We start from the raw sequence: 15,812 nt of genomic DNA, 5'->3' as shown, positions 1-15,812 counted from the left end.
CATGGAATGTGTAGTTCAGTACGTCCCTGATGTAGTTCTTATTCAAGAAAGAGTATGCAGAAAGTTACTGTAGACTGTTTGACTATTACAAAGAGGGATGTCACGTTATCTGAACGACAGCCGCTATGGCCGAGCGGTTCTAGGCGCTTCAGTCCAGAACCGCGCTGCTGCTACGGTCACAGGTCCGAATCCTGCCTCGGGCATGGATGTGTGTGATGTCCTTAGGTTAGTTAGGTTTAAGTAGTTCTAAGTCTAAGGGACTGATGACCTCAGATGTTAAGTCCCATAGTGCTTAGACACATTTGAACAATTTTTTTTTTTTTTCGTTATTTGTATGTGGAGAAATTATAATGGTTTCGATCACTGGCCCTCTCCTAGTCTTGCTTTACGTTAATGATCTGTCATTTGTTTGAGACAGGAAGCAGCATTAGTCCGGTTTGCAGAAACCATTATTGTGAAACCAAGCGAAGAAGCACTAACAGAGATAAGAGTAAAGGATGTTAAAGTGCAAGTTTCTGACTGGTTTTGTATAAATGTACTAGGCTTAAACTCATAAAAAAGCAGTTCATTCAGTTCTGCACTGTCAAAAATAACCTACATCTTATTAACCTAGTATACCAACAATAAATAATGAACAGTGCAGAAAATTCAGTTCTTAGGTGGTCATATTGATGAAAACTTAAACAGGTAAAACGATATAGCGTGCGTGTTGACAACATTTAGGTTCAGCTACTATAGCCATAAGAATCTGTTAACATTGGGGACATAGAATTCAGTATTTATATAGGGTGGTTATAATTAAACTTTCGCTACTTGAACCAGTGTAGACGGAATACTATTTACTGTGTGGGTACTCGACTTTATAGAAATTATGTTTCGATTTGTGTTGTTAGTAGTGTTATTGTCATGACTAGCCGTTATGAGCCGGTACTGGTATGAGGACGTAGGTTTCAAACATGTCGTCAGAGCAGAGCCTTCCTCGTAAAGCTGTTTTATCAAAACAACAGCAGTAGTGCTGCTGCTCTGCGAATATCGAATCATTAAAGAAATAAGAAGAGGTCTTCCTTTCGCACAAGGGCTCAAAAACATTATTCGGAAGTTTGAATTAACTGGCGATTTGGTAATTGCTCCTGGGAGAGACCAACGGCCAATTGCACCCCAAATTGTTAAAGAAGTTACTGTTCCATGGCTGAGAATGCTGGACGCAGTGTGCGATCTTCAAGCAATACACGCGCTGTATCACGACAGCTGAACATTGCATGGTCCACCGATCGAAAAGTGTTGCGAACAATTGTGAAATGGTATCCAGACTGTCGTGGATGTATACGGTCGTCAGAATGAGCAAAGTTTGCAACGTTTAACGCAAACACGTTACACAATTCACATATTTTACCCTCTCATGTGGAATTCAGAACGTGTTTCTTTCAGTGATTTATTTGATATTTCTCCACCATATTTCCTTACAAATGTTTCCTCAAAGTTTCATTGTTCTACAATCACTCGTTTTTGATAGGGACCCTCTCAAGTAGCGAAAGTTTAGTTATCAGCATCCTGTATATTCAGTATTTATTCTGCTGACACAGTCCCATCGTAATGTTTATCGGGGACATGACCCATGGAACAAGCAATTAACTGACTAAATGTTTTTTAAAAAAAGAACCCTTTTTTTCAAGTACGACGTGGGACGGTGTGGAAGGAAAAAAGTGCAGAAGAAAATTATAACTTTATCGATAGCTGAAATCAGAATAAACCTTATGATAACTTTATATGAATGTTTATAGGATTGTCTGATGTCTCAGGAAGATGTTAGAAGCATGACGGTACGGTGCGACCTGTGAAAGCGTAATACTATTCACATACTGTGAAGTTGCGCATCGAACACGTTAATGGTAGGTGAGGTGTTCAGATGAATACATTTCAAGACTCGCGTGGCAGAGAAAATATCTTTACACGGTGTTACCATTAGACGTAAGTTCAAGCTATCCTTTTCTGTAAAAATAAAGTTTCCATGGGTCCATAATTTATTGTCGAATACGAACTAAATGTATGTTCTGATTGTGTGGTTTTCCGTGTTTGATTCTGTGCGCCATGGTGCCAGGCAAAGGTTACGTCGACGTGGTAAAATCATTTGTCAAACACAAATTTTGGAGGACACTGAGTCTCCGTAGTACATCGTCTTAAGCCATATTTGGTGGTGTTCTTGCTGGTTGGCTGAAAAACCACCTTCCCGGGATCAAATTTTCTTTAACACTTCGACGTAATGCTATTCTGTCAAGCAGACAGCGGATTGCCTGGGAATGTTCCTCTAATAACGTAAGCATGTAGGTTTGTAGGCAATCTGACTGCAGAACGATGACCACCAGCTGTAATATTAACTCGAGTTACTGTAAAATGGGACATCGGCGTCCGCAGAAGACTAAAATTGTAATTTTTTAAAATAAATGAGTTGGTGGTTTCAGGACGAGACGTGCCAGAAAAACTAAATGCTATGCTTCATGCACAATCCGCTAAACGAGATGTTTAGTGAAATCACTTCTAGAAGAGTACGAGAATTCTGTAATACAATGACGAAAAAAATCGCAACACCAAAAAATAATTAATGTAGGTTAATGAAATTTCGGGGATACATTTGTCTGGGTACCATATTTAAGTGATTAACATTTGAAGATCACAGGCTTATGTAAGAGAGAGATAAGCCTCTCCCAATGTGAAATGCTGGCACATTTATAACCAGTGTAGCTGCCAGAATGTTGAATGTTAAGTATGAAAACGTGCATGAATTGTGTTGTACAGGGGCTGGAGGTCAGTTTGTGGGCTGGCGTCGCACGCCTGTTGCACTTGCTAAGTTGATATTGGGACAGATAACGCTGTTTATGGAAGATGCTGGAGTTGTTGTCCGATGATGTTCCATATGTGCTCGATTGGAGACAGATCTTGTGATCGAGCAGACCAAGGCAACACGCCGACCCTCCGTCGCGCTTGTTGGGTTGCTGCAGCGGTATATGGGTGAGCGGTAACCTGTTGGTAAACACCCCTGGGACTGCTGTTCATGAATGGCTGCACAGCAGGTCGAATCACCGATCGATTTTCAAATCTGCAGTCCTTCTAACGAACACACGGCCTTCAATGGCACCGAGGCAGGACCAGCTTTCATCAGGAAACACAACAAACCTCCACCATGCCCTCTAATAAGGTCTCACTTGATGCCAATGAAGTCGCAGATGGCGGTGGTTTGGGCTCAGTGAAATGCACGCTACAAGGCGTCTGGCTCAGATCTGTCCTTGAAGTAACCGATTTATAGCAGTTCGTTGTGTCACGTTGGTGCCAACTGCCGCTCAGATTGCAGCTGCAGATGCAGTACGATGCGCCAGATCCATGTACCTAACACGATGGTCTTCCCTCTCGGTACAGCCATGTGGTCGCCGATACCCGTCTTCTTGCGACTGCGCATTCTAGTGACCACCGCAGCCTGCAATCACGTACAGTGGCTACATTCGTGCCAAGTCTTTCTGCAATATTGCAGGAAGAGCATTCAGCTTCTCGTAGTCCTTATAACACGATCTCGTTCAAACGCAGTGATGTGTTGATAATGGCATCTTTATCGCCTTATAGGCATTCTTCACTAACGTCAACTCACCATGTCCAGTCTCAAAGATAATTAACGCTCACTACCGTTACATCGTGTATTTAAAGCAAACCGATTTATATCCTCATAGTGGCGCGACTAGCGCCATTCTTATGCGACTGGCATGAATTCTGAATAGACACCATCTTTCAGATGTAGAAACTCACCTATCAGCTTTCGTTTATGTCGCACAACTCCTTGCTGTTGCGATTTTTTTCGTCGGTGTGTAATTACGTGACGTAGTGAACGTGGAAGCAGTGATCTTTAAGTCTAAAGTTGTGGATTTCATCAAAAACTTAATTTGGCAAGATCGCAACATTAACACAGTAATGGCTAAGTGTCTTATATATTCTCTTTACTTGGACATAGCATGTTTGTATCCTGATCTGAGGATGACCGTTTGAACCCGTTATCACTGTTTTCTACATTGCGATCTTGGACAAACAAAAGTTTTAATAAAATCTACAACATTCATTTCGTTAATGAATGAAAACTCGGTACTCCAGATTCCCGGAGGACCGGGGAGGGGGTGCAAATGCGCTCTATTGCCCACCTTTGCGGACTCCTAAGTAAGCTTATTTCGTTCCTGAACCTAATCTCAAGCGCCAACGCGACCTCAGGCTACCAGATAGACTGTATTCAGTATTCATTATCACAGTTAAGTGTCGAGAGAAGGTGGAAAATGATGCATCGACTGGGAAACGGTTGAATAATGTAGTCATAACCATTTCGAATGGTTGGAATGCCACACTCTGTTTACGAGCCTAAAAATTTGTGTTGAGAGTTGAGTCGTACACGCTAAAATACCTCCCATAGTGTTAATGTAACTGCAACAGGAATTAATGTGCATTTCAAGGACAGTAATTTGTTTTTGGGAAACGCTTCGTCAGTTGCGCAATAGGTCTGTTTGCAGGGTATAAAAGTTAGGAGCAGCAAAAACTGAAAACCGCCCATCATGATAGGAAAAAAAAGGCGGCAGCCAGGAAACGCAGACAGTTGAAGGCCATGCAAACAAGATTTTACGGCTTGCAGAGTGCGTCCGCACTCCTTTACCGGTTTGGGAGAAACTTTGGATGCAGGTGAGTATCTCAGAATTCGACACGACGATATATCACGTCTTTTAAACACAGCCCGCGACGCATCGCAGCGCAGCGCGTCGTGCAGTTCTGGGAGTGATTGGTCAGTATATATTATTGCGGCTACTAGGCGCAATTGCGAAATTCCAGAGCACTCTTGACACCATATGTCAGGTACATTTCAGGTAATTTATGTACAGAAACTTCTGTACCTCATGTTGATGTTTTTAGTTCTGAAGAATTCACTCGTCACGTGGCTTCGAGTAGCATAATGAGCGACGGGATGGAATCAAATTTAGTGCGTAGTGTTGAATAGTAGAACATATGCTACCTCGGCATGTAGAAATTGAAGTGAGTGATTGAGTGTTTTGTAACTTTTGATGATACTCTCGTCACGTCTGAAGCGAGAAAGGGAAAAATTTTCTCCATTAAAAAAGACAGTGATGGGTAAAACGCTTTGAGATTTTCATTGATTCGTAGTATGAAAATTTATCTATCTGAAAATAGAACGCTTGATGCAGAAAGACAAGTGCGTGGTTTGTTGTGGCTTTAATAATAACGTAGACACATTCATGAGTAATTTGTCTACTAACAATAGTCCTCAACTGAGCCCTCAAGAAATGTTTCTCAGTAGCTGTATGTTGTCACAGGTGGAGCAGGGTTTACGATGCTGTTGTTGTTGTTGTTATGGTCTTCAGTCTGAAGACGGGTTTCATACAGCTCTCGACGCTACTCGTTTCTGTGCAAGCCTCTTCATCTCCGAATAACTACTACTACCAACATCCATTTGAGCCACCTTACTGTATTCATCTCTTGGCCTCTATCTACAATTTTTAAACCCAACACTTAAGTTCAATATTAAATTTGTTATTCCTTGATTCTTCAGTTGTGCCACAAATTTGTTTTCTACCCAATTATATTCAGTATCCCCTTATTAGTTACACGATCCACCCATGTCATCGTCAGTATTTTTCTGTAGCACCACGTTTTTAAAAGCTTCTATTCTCTTCTTGTCTGTACTGTTTATCGTACACATTTCAGTTCCACACAAGGCTACACTCCAGACAAATACCTTCAGAAAAGACTTTCTAACATTTAAATCTATATTCAGTGTTAACAAATTTCTCGTCTTCAGAAACACTTTTCTTGCCACTGCCAATGTACGTTTTATATCAACTCTACTACAGCCATCATCAATTATTTTGCTGGCCAAACAGCAAAACTCATCTTTTCCCTTTTAATGTCTCATTTTATAATGTAATTCCTTCAGCATCGCCTGATTTAATTCGACTAATTTCTATTACCCTTGTTTCGCTTTTATTGATACTAATGTTGTCTCCTTCTCTCAAGATATTGTCCATTCCCAACAACTCCTCTTTCAAGTCCTTTGCTGTCTCTGACAGAATTACGAGCAGACTGACATCGCCTAACTTCAAAGTTTTTATTTATTCTCTCTGAACATCAAGCCCTCCTCCCAAATTTTCTTTGGCTTTCTTTACTGCTTGCTCACTGTACAGAGTGAATAACATCAGGGATTGGTTAAACCCGGTCTCATTAACTGTTTGCCACTTACTGTCTTGATGATTGTGGAAATTTGTGTGAATCAACGAACTTAAAATGTTACGGTGTTAAGTCAAGCGCCTGCACGCCAGTCGGGGACTATAGAGAAGAGATGGCGTTGAGAAGACGTCAGCCAATCGCACGCTGAGCGACCCCTCTTCAGGATGACACCGCGACAGCAGTGGCCCCTATACGAAGAGGACATAAGCGCCGCGCCCGACTGGTTGCGACCCAGTTAAATAGTAGCTTCAATACTGGTGATTTGTATAGCAGCGACTAAGAATTGTTAATATTGAAGAACATTGCTTTTTTTCCATGTCGCCCTTTGCTTGCAACACGTCTGTGTAATTGACAAAGTTAAGTACAGTAATCCTTTTCTTTTGTAATAAAACTCATTAATACGATTTGTTTGAATGTTGTCTAGCGATCAGAGAAAGCAGGTTTTCTAGACACCCCATATTCGACAACTAGGCCGGATTTAACATAAAAGGTTTTTCTTGGCCAATTATTGATCAAAATAAATTCAGCTATTTTTATTAGCTGATTTCAGGAGGGGGGATAAGTATCAATCAGATTGCAGTTCCATGAATAGCTTTGATGAATATTACTAGATGTGTCTCAAGTATTTAAACGCAAGTACGGACACGGAAATTTTCATCCAGCGCAGAACAAATATTGCAACTACAGACACGTCGCATCCCAGGATTAATATCAGCCACCACATAAAATTTCTAGAGCATATAAAAACTTGTAGAGCGAAGACGGCGTCAGACGGGAAAGTCAGCTTCTGCAAGATGAGTCATGTCTCATTAACTTAATGTGCAGATAGAGAATGTGGAGTGGGTGTGCGTCAAGGCCAAGGTCGTGAACATAGTGGACATGTTGCTAACCAGAATTACAGACATAAAGACTAGTCCATGTAGCAAAATAAACTAATAGATGTCACTGGTCTGGTTCAAATGGCACATCACACACACCCATGCCCGAGGCAGGATTCGGACCTGCGACCGTAGCGGTCGCGCGGTTCCAGACTGTAGCGCCAAGAACCGCTCGGCCACCCCGGCCAGCTGTCATTGGACTAATAATTGCCTTAATTAGGTATCGGCTACAGATACGTAATTTTCAGAAGCGCAACTCTATAGCAAAGGTTAATCAAAATTCAATACACAAAAAAAAGAAAAACTGTATGCACCAGTAAGAAATATCGGTAGATGTGATTTACAGAAAAAAATGATTACTGTTTCACAAAAACTGAATGAGAAAGAGCTTCAAAAATTGAGCAAGTCAATAACGCCTTGGTCAACCTCTGGCCCTTATACAAGCAATTATTTGGCTTGACACTGTTTGTCAGATTTGTTGAATGTCCTCCTGAGAAACATCTTGCCAAATTATGTCCAATTGGCCCGTTGGATAGTCCCAGGTTGGTTGGAGGGTCCTGTTCCAAAATTGTCAGTTGGGGAGATATGATGACATTGCTAGCGAAGGTAGGGATTGGTAAGCACATGGAAAACATTCAGCTCCGCATTTTGTTGCCCTTCATGGCAAGCCATTCTGGGCTTAAATTTCAGCAAGATAATGCCCAAATGCATTCGGCGAGAGATTTTACTCCTTGTCTCCGTGCTTTCCAGACCGTGCTTTGGCGAGCAAGGTGGCTGAATCTCTCCCATAATGAGAACCCATGGAGCATTATGGACAAGGCCCTCCAACCATCTCAAAATTCTGACGATCTGACGCGCCAGTTGGGCAGCATTTGGCATGATATCCCTCAGGAGGACATGCGACAAGTCTAAAAATCAATGCCAAGCCGAATAACTGCTTTCATATGGTTCAGAGGTGGGCCAACACATTACTGATTTGCTCAATTTGTGCAGCTCTCTCTCTTGAATAAAGCATCCAGTTTATCTGAAATTGTAATCATTTTTCTTTCTGTACATGTATATCAGATCTACTGATTTCCGTCCCATTCAGATAAATTCATTTTTTTGTCTTACAAGGGAATGGTCAGACTTGTCATGTCGAAACCTGTGTTGCTTTTTTTACCACTGTGAGTTAACATTGCAAGAAGTCTGTATGCAGAATTTTAGCTGCTGACATGACCTGGAAGTCTGTAAACAATTTTATGAAGTAAGACATTATTGTCGCATGGTTTCCGCGCTTATAACTGCCTCTTGTACAACCCTGACCTCTCTCGCTACGTTACACCAACGCCATCTAGGGACAAGGTGGCGTTAGCTACGCGCCGCTCTCTTGCCACAGCAGTGAGGGAGCTGATTACCCCAGTGAAAGCGATCGTATGATAATTATACATTCGTTGACAAATATGGCTGATATGTTATCTACAACATTCTTTCCAAATAGCTATGAAACAGACACAAATAAATATACGGTTTAGAACACGTCCAAATTTTATTTCTTGTAATTACCGTAAAAATGCGAAAGATTGATACAATGTTCAAAACATAGGTTTTTTGTTCACCAAGAACATACAAGCAAAGACGACATATGACAGCCCTTCGAATCACAGACGTTGTTAGATGTCCGTAGACAAAACTGGGCTGGTGTTACGAATGAATCAGGCCTAGTATCAGTATATTTCGAGGGAGTGCCACGCATATTTAATCAAATTCTGAAACCGTGGGGAAGAAAATTGATAATGTACTACTGATTGCAGCTTGAGAATATTGTCACGGTGATAGAGTTTTCTGTAAAATGCCTTCCACTGACGGAAAAATTCTCTGTCTAAAGGTTGAATTACGTTCGTCATGCCGGGTGGAATCTGAAGTATCACTACTTCTTTGTCAGGGTGGGCTCGAAATACAGCTTTTAATGAATCGGACCTTTTATGACCTGACCACGAATCTAGAAGGAGAAGAGATTTGTTCCTGCAGAACGGTAGAAAAGCATGACGCACGAAAAGTGTAACGGTTTCATTTCCCACATTATTCTTCTGACACGTGGTCCAAAACGTCCAGTTGGTTCTCGAAGACACACATATAATTTAGGCAGCAATGAACCATCCAGACTAATTATGGGCATTATAGTGTATGAATGGGTGGACTGCGCAATCGCCTCAATATGTTTTTCCCCTTTGAATGACAGTGTTCTTTTCGCACGCAACCTGACTGATCTGCATTGTACACGTACGATTCACTAAAACTATCGATCTTATTTTTTGCATTCGTAAGAAAAGCTTCTATCATTTCGATTTGTGTCACTTCATATTCCGACCTGTTTCTCGAAACAAATTTTGTTATTTTTCTTGCCACAATTTTATGTGATTTTTTGAAGCGACTAATCCAACTTTCAGAAGCTGTAAATTCTTTAGCGCCTATCGCGTTGGCGATCTCTAACGCCCAATCACGCAAAGTTGTATCGCTGACACTAAATTACAGTTGTCTGGCATCGGTAAATAGCTCAAAAAGTCGCGCATTTATCTCCGTCGCAATTTCCAGTCGACGCTTACGTCGTCCAGCGACTTCCTTTTTCCATCTGTACAATTCACGTTCAGAACTGACAAAGCGATACTTATTTTGAACAGTACCGACATGTAGGCGTTTCTTACCACTTTCGTTCAACCAATACGTCACCGCTTTTTCTTTGTCTGATAAGGTAATTGTAGTTGCTGGTGTTAGTTTCGGAGATAATTGATAATGGTACGTGGCACTATCGATCGAAGAGTCTTCATGAGTGCAACTTTTCGTCGGTGTCTTCGCCGTCTGTAGATTCACAATCTGCAATATCGAGTGTTTCAGTTGTTTCTAGCCACATGTCTGCGCCATTTACATGCTCGTCAAGAAGTTTAACAACCATGTCGCCCGCATCTCGTGGTCGTGCGGTAGCGTTCTCGCTTCCCACGCCCGGGTTCCCGGGTTCGATTCCCGGCGGGGTCAGGGATTTTCTCTACCTCGTGATGGCTGGGTGTTGTGTGCTGTTCTTAGGTTAGTTAGGTTTAAGTAGTTCTAAGTTCTAGGGGACTTATGACCACAGCAGTTGAGTCCCATAGTGCTCAGAGCCATTTGAACCATTTTAACAACCATGTCGCACAACACATAGTCTTCACGCGTGTTTTCTATTGATTGCTTCGTTTGGCGTCTGTGGTATATCTCCATGGCAAGCAGCTAAACATTTACAGGGTTCGCCATCACCTGTGAGGGGAGATTAAATGTTCACCGTAAAGTGGCTTGCGGAGTATAGATGAACATCTACAGAACATCTTTCACCTCTCTAACCAGTTTCACGACGGTATGTTTCGAAATACGTACCAGAAATTAAAAGGACGTGCGTGCCACAGAAACGAATATTCGATTCCCCTTTCCACCAAAACCGTGCAGCGATATTCCTCTTTAGTGAACGCCGCGATAAGACGGCCGCCCTTCCCGACCATGCGCACAACGCCCGCGACTCGCCATTTCCAGGGGTGGCCAGCCGTCACTGCAAGCGCCAAGCAGAAAACACAGCCATGTTCGTGATTTTTTTTAGGTGACTTCCAGTTCATGTCAGCAGCTACAATTTTGCATACGGACCTTTTGCACAGTTAAATAACAGTGCTAAAAAAAGCAATACATGTTTCGGCATGACAAGTCTGACCATTTCCTTGTTAGTATGTATTTGAAGATAAAGTAAGTGATGGCAAGGCCGTTGAAGTTGATGATGTCTCCACGGAAGGGTACAGTGAAATATTTGTACCACGTTTTGAATACTGAACTTATTCTGGTAGTTTATTTAATTTTGGCAATAAAATTCAGGAGAATAAAAAGCGGGGAAATACTGGACAAATCTGAGGTGGTGAGTTTGGCAATTACGATCATCAGAAAATAACAGTAGTCATCTGGGTCTGATCGAGCTCACTCCAGAGGATAAAACAGTTTGGAAATTAATATGTAAGAGTTCTGTGAGGTAGAAATGTCCAGTAAAATAGAGGACATCGATTTTAGGTACTTACTTGAAGGTAAACCTAAATGCATACAGCCGTGGAGGTTGTCTCAGGAAAGAATAGCGAAGCACACGCAGGGAGTGGCACCAGCTACTGAGATGTGACTTGTCACTTCACGACGTATTATTGCATGAATACCAATGCTTAACTCCAGTGAAGTCAAAAATGTAGGTGCCCCCAGTAATGACAGTTTAAGGCACTAAGTCAGAACATCAGTATTTCCATCTCAGAGTCCTTCAAACCTGTGATGAATGTATGTGTAGGAAGTATTAAAGCTGAGTTATTAACTGATAGTGTTTCACAAGTTCCCACTATAAACCAAAGCTACTACCAAACATTTCCGAGTAAAGAGAACGTGATAACAATTCCAGTGCCTGGTTTAAACATATTCACACAAAGAGAAAGTTATTAAAAACACTAAAGTACAAACTTATGCTGTCTATTAAGATCGAAACCATTGAAACAGACTGCGAGTTCCTCATCCTTCCTAACCTCAGTGTGAACATGATAGTGGATTCTCATTTTTTGAAAAATGCAAATGTGAGCTGAATTTTGTAATGCACAGACTAGAAATAGGATAAAAGAGATTTAGTTGACAGTACCTTTTCTTTCAAAAGCACATGACGTTCTGATATTCTCAGAGGACAGAGTTTCAGACGACTGAAGAGAAATAAAAAAATGAAAGATGGGTTTTTACATCAGGTGTTTATAGACTATAATATACAGACCATAAAAGGATAACCAAACCCAGAACAGAAAGGATCCTGGTGCTGTGCAGGGCCACATAAAGGAAGAAATATTCAACCAAGTAAAATCAATGGACCTTTTATCAGTGCAAATGAAGGAAGATTTAAAGATTACAAAGCAGTTATGTATTTCCAGTGCCTTGATAAATAAGCTCGAAAAAAAGTTTTGGCGAAATTTTAATCTTTCACCTTTTTCAAGAGAGGAAACTTTAAGAAAAGAAATACAGAAATGGTACAATTGTGTACAATTGCGAACGTCAGGAGTGAGTATGTTAACCGTTCGGTTGCTGTACGTGAGACGATGGGAACATTCGTTTAGTTTTAGATGCAAAGAAGGTAAATGAGGTAATAAAAAGAAAGCACTTGTCCTAGTAACATTTATGAACTTCTTCATAAATTCCATGGTACTGAATATCTGACATCACTGGACTTAACGTATACTTACGGGATCCTATAGTTAACTCCCAAAACAGAGAATTATACGACTTTCCCGCATCATGCGCTGTGTTACCGATTTTTTTAGTATCCAGTGGGTCAAACATTGCAGTATGTGCTTTTATACGGCCTATGCATGAGGCCAGAACGTATGGAAAATTTGATTGTGTATATTGATTATGTTCTTATAGTTATGCCCAGCTGGGATGAAAATTGTCAGCTGCAAGATCGAGTGTTATAGTGACACACAATGGAGGAATGAAGTTGAAACTTAATAAGAGAGGGTTTTGCAGGAAGGAGTTGACATTCCTCATTCATGTGATCAGTGAGACAAGAATAATTGAAGTCTGTAGAATCTTAAATGTGATAAAGAACTTCCTTGATATCACGACGAAAAAGCAGTCTACGGCCACGTTCCAGCTTTTCAGTTTTTACCTGAGCCTTGCATCTTCCCAGGCGTTCATGTTTCTTGTTTCAAGCAGTTATCGAAGAAAAGTGTAATGCAGAAACGTACAGAGGAGTGAAAAACAGTTTTACAGATGCAGAAGGCTGAATTACAAACCATACCAAATTTTCTAAACCATTCTTTATGTTTACTAATGCTAGCGGTCAAGGTAACAGAGTTGAGATTTTCCACTAGCCAATCTCTCACCACTCGAGAGATAAACTATTTCGTTGCTGAAGACGAAGCTCTCACCATACTGATCGATTTCCGGAAGTCAGAGGGTTATTTGTCAGTCCACCATATCGTTCAGCGTCTTGACAGCAATAAACCGTTGAGACTCCCGATGAGATGCAAGCTTAGGCATCCAAGTACAGCCAGATAAGCTACACTATGCGGTCAAACGTATCCGGACACCCCCTAAAGCATACGTTTTTCATATTAGGTGCATTTTGCTGCAACCTACTGCCAGGTACTCCATATCAGCGACCTCAGTAGACTTAAGACATCGTGAGAGAACAGAATGGAGCGCTCCGTGGAACTCACGAACTTCGAAAGTGGTCACTTGTGTCATACGTCTGTACGCGAGAGTTTCACACTCCTAAACATCCCTAGGTCAACTGTTTCCGATGTGGTAGTAACTGGAAACGTGAAGGGACACGTACAGCACAAAAGCGTACAGGCCGACCACGTCTATTGAATGACAGAGACCGCTGACAGTTGAAGAGGATCGTGATGTGCACACATCTATCCAGACCATCACATAGGAATTCCAAACTGCATCAGCATCCACTGCAAGTACTATGACAGCTAGGCGGGAGGTGAGAAAACTTGGATTTCATGGTCTAGCGGCTGCTCATAAGTCACACATCACGCCCGTAAATGCCAAACGACCCCTCGCTTGGTGTAAGAAGCGTAAATATTGGACGACTGAACAGTAGAAAAACGTTGTGTGGGGCGGCGAATCACGGTACACAATGTGGCGATCCGATGGCAGAGTGTGGGTATGGCGAATGCCCGGTGAACATCATCTGCCAGCATGTGTAGTGCCAACAGTAAAAGTTGGAGGCAGTGGCGTTATGGTGTGGTAGTGTTTTTCATGGAGGGGGCTTACACCCCTTGTCGTTTTGCGTGGCGCTATCACATCACAGGCCTACACTGTTGTTTTAAGCATCTTCTTTCTTCCCCCTGTTGAACAGCAATTCGAGGATGGCAACTGCATCTTTCAACACGATCGATCACCTGTTCATAATGCACGGTCTGTTGTGGAGTGGTTACAAGCCAATAACATCCATGTAATGGACTGGCCTGCACAGAGTCCTGACCTGATTCCTATAGAACACCTTTAGGATGTTTATGAACGCCGACTTCGTGCCAGGCCTCACCGACCGACTTCGATACCTCTCCTCAGGGCAGCACTCCGTGAAGAATGGGCTGCCATTCCCTATGAAACCTTAAACCTTCCAGCACCTGACTGAATTCCAGCAGTACCGGTGGAGGGCGCCAAGAAATTGTAAGTCATCTTCAGCCAGATGTCCGGATACTTTTGATAACATAATGTATATACCTTCTGCAACTCGATCTGGAGAAACCGCACATAAAGAGAAAGAATAATATAATAATTATAATTGGTTTTTCTGTCTCAAGCTTACAGAGTATTTTTCACCACATGCGTTACGATTTCATTAATAAGGCATCTCCTGTGGTAATTCTGGAAATATGGTGCTGTGTACATAACTTGTCTTCAAATTTTGATATTTATAGATTACTAAAAGTATTTATGTACAAAATTGGCGCACAATTTACTTACAGTGTTTTTACCTCTGGTTACACGTTCTGAAGTCTCACTGCTAGCGGAAGTTGCAAGCAGAAAAGAAACTTGACTGCACATTCATGTCCACAAAGTTTCGCCTTTCATGAACCCGCTTCTTCTTACACTGTATTTGTAATTATTTCACTTCACATCAATTTGGAAAACTTCGCAAAAGAAGCAGTACTACATGTTTCATGTGTCCTGCGTTAAGCACAGTGTTTATTTTTATTCAGTTGTTTTCTGTGAAGGGCGAGTATAGCCAACTTCATGAACGCACTGATATTAATTTTTCCATTTCACTTTTTAAAGTGTGTGTGTGTGTGTGTGTGTGTGTGTGTGGGTTAAGGAAGATGCGCTAGATGTTCATAGATGTTCAGCTGACATGTGACAATAGAGGGCTGATTAGAATTGGGGGTTGAGGGGGATCAGGAAGGACAAAAAACACTGATTATAGGAGAACAATTGAGAGAAGGCGGTAGTCGGTAAAGCGAATTGACTGTATGGGGGGGGAGGGGGGGAGGGATGGGAGATTATAGTGGGTGGGTGACAAAAGTAATGGTGTGGTCACATCTAAATATTTAATATTATATTGTTGCACCACAACTCAATCGAAAGCAATGAACCGTTTCTGCAACACTCAGCTAAATTGTCTCATACAGAGGGAAGTGACCTTCAGCCTGATGTCCAAACACCAGTTCACAGGAAGGTACATTCAGAAAGGAAGAGTGCTTATTCAGGACGCTGACGAAGTGGATACACCTGAGAGGTGAAGCTGGGCAATCTAGTAAATCCGGCTAGGCTCCTGCATTATCCGACTAAACAAGAAAATCAGAACAAATGAAGTCATAGCCACCCAGTCGTGACACCCAGCCACTAAAGTCTCTTGTCCCCTCTATTGTGGAGATGCTGCATTTGGAGAACTACCGTCTAGCAGAGCTGCTGGTAAACCTTTCAGGACGTGAGGTCATGGTCCAAGAAACTCTTCTGTTCCTGACGTTTCGTCCAGGACTGCGCTGGATATCCTCAGAGGCGCTCCTCCGCTGGGTCTTGCCGACTTGTAAGTAGGCTGTTTATGTTTTCTCTATGTAAGTAGGCTGTTTATGTTTTCTTATTGGCAACGTTACGTAGCGCTCAATATGAAAATCACTGGCTGTGCTGTGGGCAGTCTGTGTCTGCTTTGCA

Source organism: Schistocerca serialis, chromosome 3 (genome assembly GCF_023864345.2).
Source record: "Schistocerca serialis cubense isolate TAMUIC-IGC-003099 chromosome 3, iqSchSeri2.2, whole genome shotgun sequence".
In the NCBI taxonomy this organism is placed as follows: domain Eukaryota; kingdom Metazoa; phylum Arthropoda; class Insecta; order Orthoptera; family Acrididae; genus Schistocerca; species Schistocerca serialis.
This window is presented reverse-complemented; position numbering follows the sequence as displayed.